Genomic DNA, 8,885 nt, shown 5'->3' with positions numbered 1-8,885 from the left:
CGCACCCCTCCTCGTGGCCTGAAGATAAGAACAACTGTGAGCCCGCTGGTGGGGAGGGACCGTCTCTATAGGTTGCCGACTTGGACTTCCCAAGCGCTTAGTACAGCACTCTGCGTACAGTAAGCGCTCAATAAATACGATTGATGGATTGACTCGACAGCCGTCCACGTGTTTTGTCTTGTTGTCCATCTCCCCCTTCCAGACTGTGAGCCCACTGTTGGGTAGGGACCGTCTCTATAGGTTGCCGACTTGGACTTCCCAAGTGCTTAGTCCAGTGCTCTGCACACAGTAAGCGCTCAATAAATACCACTGATTGATTGATTGACTCAACACCCGTCCACATGTTTTGTTTTGTTGTCCTTCTCCCCCTTCTAGACTGGGAGCCCACTGTTGGGCAGGGAACGTCTCTATATGTGGCCAACTTGGACTTCCCAAGCGCTTAGTACAGCGCTCTGCACACAGTAAGCGCTCAATAAATACGATTGATTGATTGATTGACTCGACAGCCGTCCACGTGTTTTGTCTTGTTGTCCATCTCCCCCTTCTAGACTGTGAGCCCACTGTTGGGTAGGGACCCTCTCTATATGTTGCCAACTTGGACTTCCCAAGCGCTTAGTACAGTGCTCTGCACACAGTAAGCGTTCAATAAATAAGATTGAATGAATGAATGAATGAATCAATCAATCAATCGTATTTATTGAGCGCTTACTGTGTGCAGAGCACTGGACTAAGCGCTTGGGAAGTATAAGTCAGCAACACATAGAGACAGTCCGGCTCAGTGGAAAGAGCCCGGGCTTGGGAGTCAGAGGTCGTGGGTTCTAATCCCGGCTCCGCCGCTTGTCAGCTGGGTGACTTTGGGCAAGCCACTTCACTTCTCTGTGCCTCAGTTCCCTCATTCTGTAAAATGGGGATGAAGACTGTGAGCCCCACGGGGGACAACCTGATTGCCTTGTATCCTCCTAGGGCTTAGAACAGTGCTTGGCACATGGTAAGCGCTTAACAAATACCATCATTATTAGGGACCGTCTCTATATGTTGCCAACTTGTACTTCCCAAGCGCTTAGTACAGTGCTCTGCACACAGTAAGCGCTCAATAAATACGATTGAATGAATCATTATTATTATCATTATTAATAAGCATGTGGTATTGATAATAAGCATTTGGCCTTCTAATGGTATTGACGCCTCTCTATTTGTTTTGTTTTGTTGTCTATCTCCCCCTTCTAGACTGTGAGCCCATTGTTGGGTAGGGACCGTCTCTTATAAGTTGCCGATTTGTACTTCCCAAGCCTTAGTCCAGTGCTCTGCACACAGTAAGCGCTCAATCAATACGATTGAATGAATGAATGAATTTTCATTACTCTATTTTACTTGTACATATTTACTGTTCTAGTTATTTTATTTTGTTAATATGTTTTGTTCTGTTCTCTGTCTCCCCCTTCTAGACTGTGAGCCCGCTGTTGGGTAGGGACCGTCTCTATAGGTGGCCGATTTGTACTTCCCAAGCGCTTAGTCCAGTGCTCTGCACACAGTAAGCACTCAATAAATACGATTGAATGAATGAATAAATGAATGAATATTTATTACTCTATTTGACTTGTACATATTTACTATTCTATTTATTTTATTTTGTTAATATGTTTTGTTCACTGTCACCCCCTTCTAGACTGTGAGCCCGCTATTGGGTAGGGACCGTCTCTAGATGTTGCCAACTTGGACTTCCCAAGCGCTTAGTCCAGTGCTCTGCACACAGTAAGCGCTCAATAAATACGACTGACTGAATGAATATATGAATGAATGGGATTCAGGCCCCAAAGGGGCCGGGCACTGACCAAGGCTGGACCGGTAGCATGACCTAGTGGCTACAGCCCGGGCCTGGGAATCCGAAGGACCTGGGTTCTAATTCAGGCTCTACCACTTGTCTGACGTGTGACCTTTGACAAGTCATTTCACTCCTCTGACCCTCAGTTACCTCATCTGTAAAACGGGGCTGAACCCCATGTGGGACAGGGCTTGTGTCCAACCCGATTTGCTTGTATCCACCCTGGCGCTTAGAACAGTGCCTGGCAGAAACTAAAGCGTTTAACTTTAGTGAAGTACACGGTAAGTAGTTAAGTTTAAGTTAAGTTAGTTAAGTTTAGTTAGTTCATTCATTCAGTCAGTCAATCGTATTTATTGAATGAATAAATAGAGAAGCAGCGTGGCTCAGTGGAAAGAGCCCGGGCTTTGGAGTCAGAGGTCATGGGTTCCAATCCTGGCTCTGCCACATGTCTGCTGTGTGACCTTGGGCAAGTCACTTAACTTCTCTGAGCCTCAGTTACCTCATCTGTAAAATGGGGATTGACTGAGAGCCCCACGTGGGACAACCTGCTCATGTTATATCCCCCCCAGTGCTTAGAACAGTGTTTTGCACATAGTAAGCGCTTAACAAATGCCATCATTATTATTATTATTTATTGAGCGCTTACTGTGTGCAGAGCACTGTACTAAGCGCTTGGGAAGTCCAAGTTGGCAACATCTAGAGACGGTCCCTACCCAGCAATGGGCTCACAGTCTAGTTAAGTTTAGTTAAGTGCACACAGTAAGCCCTCAATACATACGATTGATTGAATGAATGAATGAATGAATGAAGTCACAACTTCTCTGGACCTCAGTTCCCTCATCTGTAAAATGGGGATGAAGACTGTGAGCCCCCTGTGGGACAACCCGATCACCTTGTAACTTCCCCAGCGCTTAGAACAGTTTTGTTGTCTGTCTCCCCCTTCTAGACTGTGAGCCCACTGTCGGGTAGGGACCGTCTCTAGATGTTGCCAACTTGGACTTCCCAAGCGCTTAGTCCAGTGCTCTGCACGCAGTAAGCGCTCAATAAATATGACTGAATGAATGAATGCTTTGCACGTAGTAAGCGCTTCATAAATGCCATTATTATTATTATTATTAACAAATACCACAATTATTAAGACCCGGGAGAGCCTTAAAATAGAAAGGCACCCATCCTGGCGAAGCAGCTAGCCTGGACGTTAATTAATCTCACCACCATGAACAGCAGGAAGACTTCTTGAGCAAGTACTCTGAATGTGGTGAAACTTCCTCTCCCCAGGCAAGGTGTCGCTCAGCCCATGACCACCACACAAGCCCTGTTGGCCTCCCCACAGTCCCCGTTCGTATTTTTTTCTCCAAACCCCCAAATTGATAAAGAAACTCTCTGAGCTTTGGGGGAGGTGATGGGGGGGGACGTGCTGGGCCTCTTTTCCTCTTCTCCCCCCTCCCCGACTCGCTCCCGGGCTTGGGAGTCTTAGGCCGTGGGTTCTAATCCCCACTCCTCCACCTGTCTGCTGTGTGACCTTGGGAAAGTCACTTTGCTTCTCTGTGCCCTCATCTGGAAAGTGGGAATGATAATAATAATAATAATGGCATTTGTTAAGCGCTTACTACGTGCAGAGCACTGTTCTGTTACAAGGTGATCAAGTTGTCCCACGTGGGGCTCACAGTCTTCATCCCCATTTTACAGATGAGGTCACTGAGGCTCAGAGAAGGGAAGGGACTTGCCCAAGGTCACACAGCAGACGTGGCGGAGTCGGGATTCGAACCCATGACCTCTGACTCCAGAGCCCGGGCTCTTTCCACTGAGCCAAGCTGCGAAGACTGGGAGCCCCACGTGGGACAACCTGATGACCTTGTATCTACCCCACTGCTTAGAACAGGGAAGCGGCGTGGCTCAGTGGAAAGAGCCCGGGCTTTGGAGTCAGAGGTCATGGGTTCGAATCCCAGCTCCGCCCCATGTCTGCTGTGTGACCTTGGGCAAGTCACTTCACTTCTCTGAGCCTCAGTTCCCTCATCTGTAAAATGGGGATGAAGACTGTGAGCCCCACGTGGGACAACCTGATCACTTTGTATCCCCCAGTGCTTAGAACAGTGCTTTGCACATAGTAAGCGCTTAACAAATGCCATCATTATTATTATTATTATTGTTGTACGATACTCTCCCAAGCATGGGCCTTGGGAGTCGGAAGGACCTGGGTTCTAATCCTGGCTCCTCCACTTGTCTGCTGTGTGACTCTGGGCATGTCACTTCACATTTCAGTGCCTCAGTTTTCCCGTCTGTAAGATGGGATCAAATACCCGTTCCTCTTCCTACTTAAGACTGTGAACCCCATGTGGGATGTGGACTGTATCCAACTTGATTAGCTTGTCTCTACCCCAGCGCTTAGAACAGTGCTTGAAACAGAGTAAGTGTGTAACAAATAATAATAATGACAGTGGCATTTATTAAGTGCTTTCTATGTGCAAAGCACTGTTCTGTAATGCCATTATTATTATAATATAATATATTATATATAATAATATTATTATTATAAAGGGGTTTGGGGCCGTTATTATCATAATATATTATATATAGTATAGATATATATTATCGTCTCCCCCTTTTAGACTGTGAGCCCACTGTTGGGTAGGGACTGTCTCTATATGTTGCCAATTTGTACTTCCCAAGCGCTTAGTACAGTGCTCTGCACATAGTAAGCGCTCAAAAAATACGATCGATGATGATGATGATGATAGATATATTGTTATTATTATTATTATAAAGCGGTTTGGGGGCTTTTTTTCAGGGTATTTGTCAGCACTTACTATGACTTGACGTCCTAAAACCAGACTAGATGCAGTCTCAATTCCCATTTTACAGACGAAGTAGCTGAGACGCAGAGAAGTTAAGTCAATCAGTCAGTCCGGTATATTTATTGCTTACTGTGTGCAGAGCACTGTACTAAGCGCTTGGGAGAGTACAATATAACAATAAAAACAGAAGCACTCCCTGCTGGCAAGGATCTTCAGCAGGGTCACCTAGCCAAGTGGCAGAGCTGGGAGGGAAGCAGCATGGCTCAGTGGAAAGAGCCTGGGCTTTGGAGTCAGAGGTCACGGGTTCAAATTCCAGCTCCGCCACTTAGCTGTGTGACTTTGGGCAAGTCACTTCACTTCTCTGTGCCTCAGTTCCCTCATCCGTAAAATGGGGATGAAGACTGTGAGCCCCCCGTGGGACCACCTGATCACCTTGTTACCTCCCCAGCGCTTAGAACGGTGATGATGATGGCATTTATTAAGCGCTTACTATGTGCAAAGCACTGTTCTAAGCGCTGGGGAAGTTACAAGGTGATCAGGTGGTCCCACGGGGGGCTCACAGTCTTAATCCCCATTTTACAGATGAGGTGAAGCACAGAGAAATTAAGTGACTTGTCCAAAGTCACACAGCTGACAATTGGTGGAGCTGGGATTTGAACCCATGACCTCTGACTCCAAAGCCCGGGCTCCAAATGGCCCCCTGCCATTTAGCAGTGTCCACGGCCCTCCCTACCAGCTGCCCCATCATAGCCTGGGTCTTCCCCGGCTGAGGATGGCATTTATGCCCAGTTTGGGCCTCCGCACCCTGGACCAGTGCTCTGCACATAGTAAGCGCTCAATAAATACGATTGATGATGACCCAGGCGCCCCAAACCAATCAGCGGTACTTCCTGAGTACCTGCCTGGTCGCTTGGGTCAATGCGTCCGTGACAAAGGACACTGGTGCTCAACCTCCCGTTGCACTACCTTGCCTAGCAAATCACAAATCTTCCTCCCGCCTGTAAATTATTCTACATCTCCCTTGTTGAGCTCCTTGGGGCAGTGCTCTGCACATAGTAGGTGCCCAATTAACCACCGACTGATTCCGTCATTACCACGTTCGCTAATGAAGCGCAAGCGAGCCACGGCTGAGTCCAAAGCCCTCAGCATCGCCGTTCCTGCCATTTCTTGGCAAACTTCACTTAGCATTGGCAAAGAGGAGGCTTCCAAATGGGCAGGGCTGTGCTATGAAGAGTGGAAACCGAGGTCCTCGTTGCCTCTCTCAACTCTCCACGGTGCTTGCACATAGTAAGCACTTAATAAATACCACCATTATTATTATTAAGCTCCTAAAGTCTGGGTCGGTGCTCTACCCGTTAGGCCATGCTGCTTTTCTTGAAATGGGAAGTGGAGGAATGGGAATGCTTCCCTCACGTGACTTCTCCAATCCCACACTGACCCGGATCCTTCAGCCCCCACTCCTCCTGTCCTCAGCTTCCCAGCCCCCCTGTCCCCAGCCTCCAGCCTCCTTGTCCCCAACTTCCCTGTCCCCAACATCCCTGTCCCCAGCCCCCCTGTCCTCAGCCTCCCAGCCCTCATCTTCCCGGGCCCCTCCTCCTGCCCCCAGCCCCCCTGTCCTCAGCCCCCCAGCCCCCTCTCCCCCTGTCCCCAGCCCCCAGCCCCCCTGTCCTCAGCCCCCCAGCCCCCTCTCCCCCTGTCCCCAGCCCCCAGCCCCCCTGTCCTCATCTTCCCAGGCCTCCCCCTCTGTCCCCAGCCCCCAGCCCCCCTGTCCTCAGCCTCCCAGCCTCCAGCCCCCCTGTCCTCATCTTCCCGGGCCCCTCCTCCTGCTCCCAGCCCCCCTGTCCTCAGCCCCCCAGCCCCCTCTCCCCCTGTCCCCTGCCCCCAGCCCCCCTGTCCTCATCTTCCCAGGCCTCCCCCTCTGTCCCCAGCCCCCAGCCCCCCTGTCCTCATCCTCCCAGCCCCCTCCCCCTGCCCCCAGCCCCCCTGTCCTCATCTTCCCAGGCCTCCCCCTCTGTCCCCAGCCCCCAGCCCCCCTGTCCTCATCTTCCCGGGCCCCTCCTCCTGTCCCCAGCCCCCAGCCCCCCTGTCCTCATGCTCCCAGCCCCCTCCCCCTGCCCCTAGCCCCCCTGTCCTCATCCTCCCAGGCCTCTCCCCCTGTCCCCAGCCCCCAGCCCCCCTGTCCTCATCTTCCCGGGCCCCTCCTCCTGTCCCCAGCCCCCAGCCCCCCTGTCCTCAGCCTCCCAGCCCCCTCCCCCTGTCCCCAGCCCCCCTGTCCTCATCTTCCCAGGCCTCTCCCCCGTCCCCTGCCCCCAGCTCCCCTGTCCTCATCTTCCCAGGCCTCCCCCTCTGTCCCCAGCCCCCAGCCCCCCTGTCCTCAGCCTCCCAGCCCCCTCCCCCTGTCCCCAGCCCCCCTGTCCTCATCTTCCCAGGCCTCCCCCTCTGTCCCCAGCCCCCCTGTCCTCATCTTCCCAGGCCTCTCCCCCTGTCCCCAGCCCCCAGCCCCCCTGTCCTCATCCTCCCAGCCCCGTCCCCCGACCCCAGCTCCCCGTCCTCATCTTCCCAGGCCCCTCCTCCTGTCCCCAGCCCCCTCCCCCTGCTCCCCTGCTCCCCAGCCCTCTCCCCCTCTGTCCCCAGCCCCCTAGCCCCCCAGTCCTCAGCCTCCCAGCCTCCTCCCCCTGTCCCCAGCTCCCCTGTCCTCATCCTCCTAGCCCCCTCTCCCTGCCCCCAGCCCCCCGTCCTCATCTTCCCAGGCCCCTCCTCCTGTCCCCGGCCCCCTCCCCCTCTGTCCCCAGCCCCCCTGTCCTCATCCTCCCAGCCCCCTCTATCCCCAATCCCCAGGCCCCCTGTCCTCAGCCCCCCAGCCCCCTCCCCCTGTCCCCAGCCCCCTGTCCCCAGCCTCTCAGCCCCCCGTCCCCCAGCCCCTTCCTTCCTTCCTTCCTTCCTTCCTTCCTTCATTCATTCACTCCGCCGTACCGATTGAGCGCTCGCTGTGTGCAGAGCACCGTACTGAGCGCTTGGGAAGTCCAAGTTGGCCACAACTTGTTTCCCCAGGCCCCCCTCCTCGCCCCCCGTCAGGCTCTTACTGAGCTCCTCCAAGGCCCGGAGGCAGGATGCCCGGGAGGGGGCCCGGGGCCACGTGGCAGCCGCTTGGGGCCAGCTCCCGGGCCGGGGGGCGACCGGGGGGCGACTAGTGCTCCCCTCTTCCTCGGCCCCAAATTCAAGACTTGGTGGCCGCCGCCGGGAGGGGAGGGGAGGGGAGGGGAGGGGAGGGGAAGGGCCGGGCCTGCGGGTTTGGGGCTGGGGCAAGCTTGGACTCCTCTCATATAAGAAGAATAATAACATATTGAGAAGCAGCGTGGCTCAGTGGAAAGAGCCCGGGCTTGGGAGGCCGAGGTCACGGGTTCAAATCCGCCAACTGTCAGCTGTGTCACTTTGGGCAACTCACTTCTGTTTGCTTCAGTTCCCTCATCTGTCAAATGGGGATCAAGACTGGGAGCCCCACGTGGGACAACCCGATCACCTTGTATTACCATCCCCCCCCCCCCCCCGCGCTTAGAACAGTGCTTGGAACATAGTAGGCGCTATAACAAATGCCATTATTATTATTATGGTCTGTGCCCCAGTTCTCTCATCTGTAAAATGGGGATGGAGACTGGGAGCCCCCCATGGGACAACCTGATGACCTTGTATCCGCCCCCCCCCCCAGCGCTTAAGGCAGTGCTTGGCACCTAGTAAGCGCTTAATAAATGCCATCATTATGATAGGCCTGAAATGCCCTCCCTCTGCCCACCCGCCAAGCTAGCTCTCTTCCTCCCTTCAAGGCCCTGCTGAGAGCTCACCTCCTCCAGGAGGCCTTCCCACACTCAGCCCCTTCCTTCCTCTCCCCCTCGTCCCCCTCTCCATCCCCCCCATCTTACCCCCTTCCCTTCCCCACAGCACCTGTATATATGTATATATGTTTGTACAGATTTTTTACTCTATTTATTTCATTTGTACATATCTATTCTATTTATTTTATTTTGTTAGTATGTTTGGTTTTGTTCTCTGTCTCCCCCTTTTAGACTGTGAGCCCACTGTTGGGTAGGGACTGTCTCTAGATGTTGCCAAGTTGGACTTCCCAAGCGCTTAGTACAGTGCTCTGCACATAGTAAGCGCTCAATAAATACGATTGATGATGATGATGATTGTTATTATCGTTTTCTGGCCGTCGTGGCTGGGTGGATCGGCCTGATTGACAGTTGGGCGGGGTCAGGGGCCCCGGTGACGTC

This window comes from Tachyglossus aculeatus, chromosome 14, assembly GCF_015852505.1.
Source record: "Tachyglossus aculeatus isolate mTacAcu1 chromosome 14, mTacAcu1.pri, whole genome shotgun sequence".
NCBI lineage: Eukaryota > Metazoa > Chordata > Mammalia > Monotremata > Tachyglossidae > Tachyglossus > Tachyglossus aculeatus.
This window is presented reverse-complemented; position numbering follows the sequence as displayed.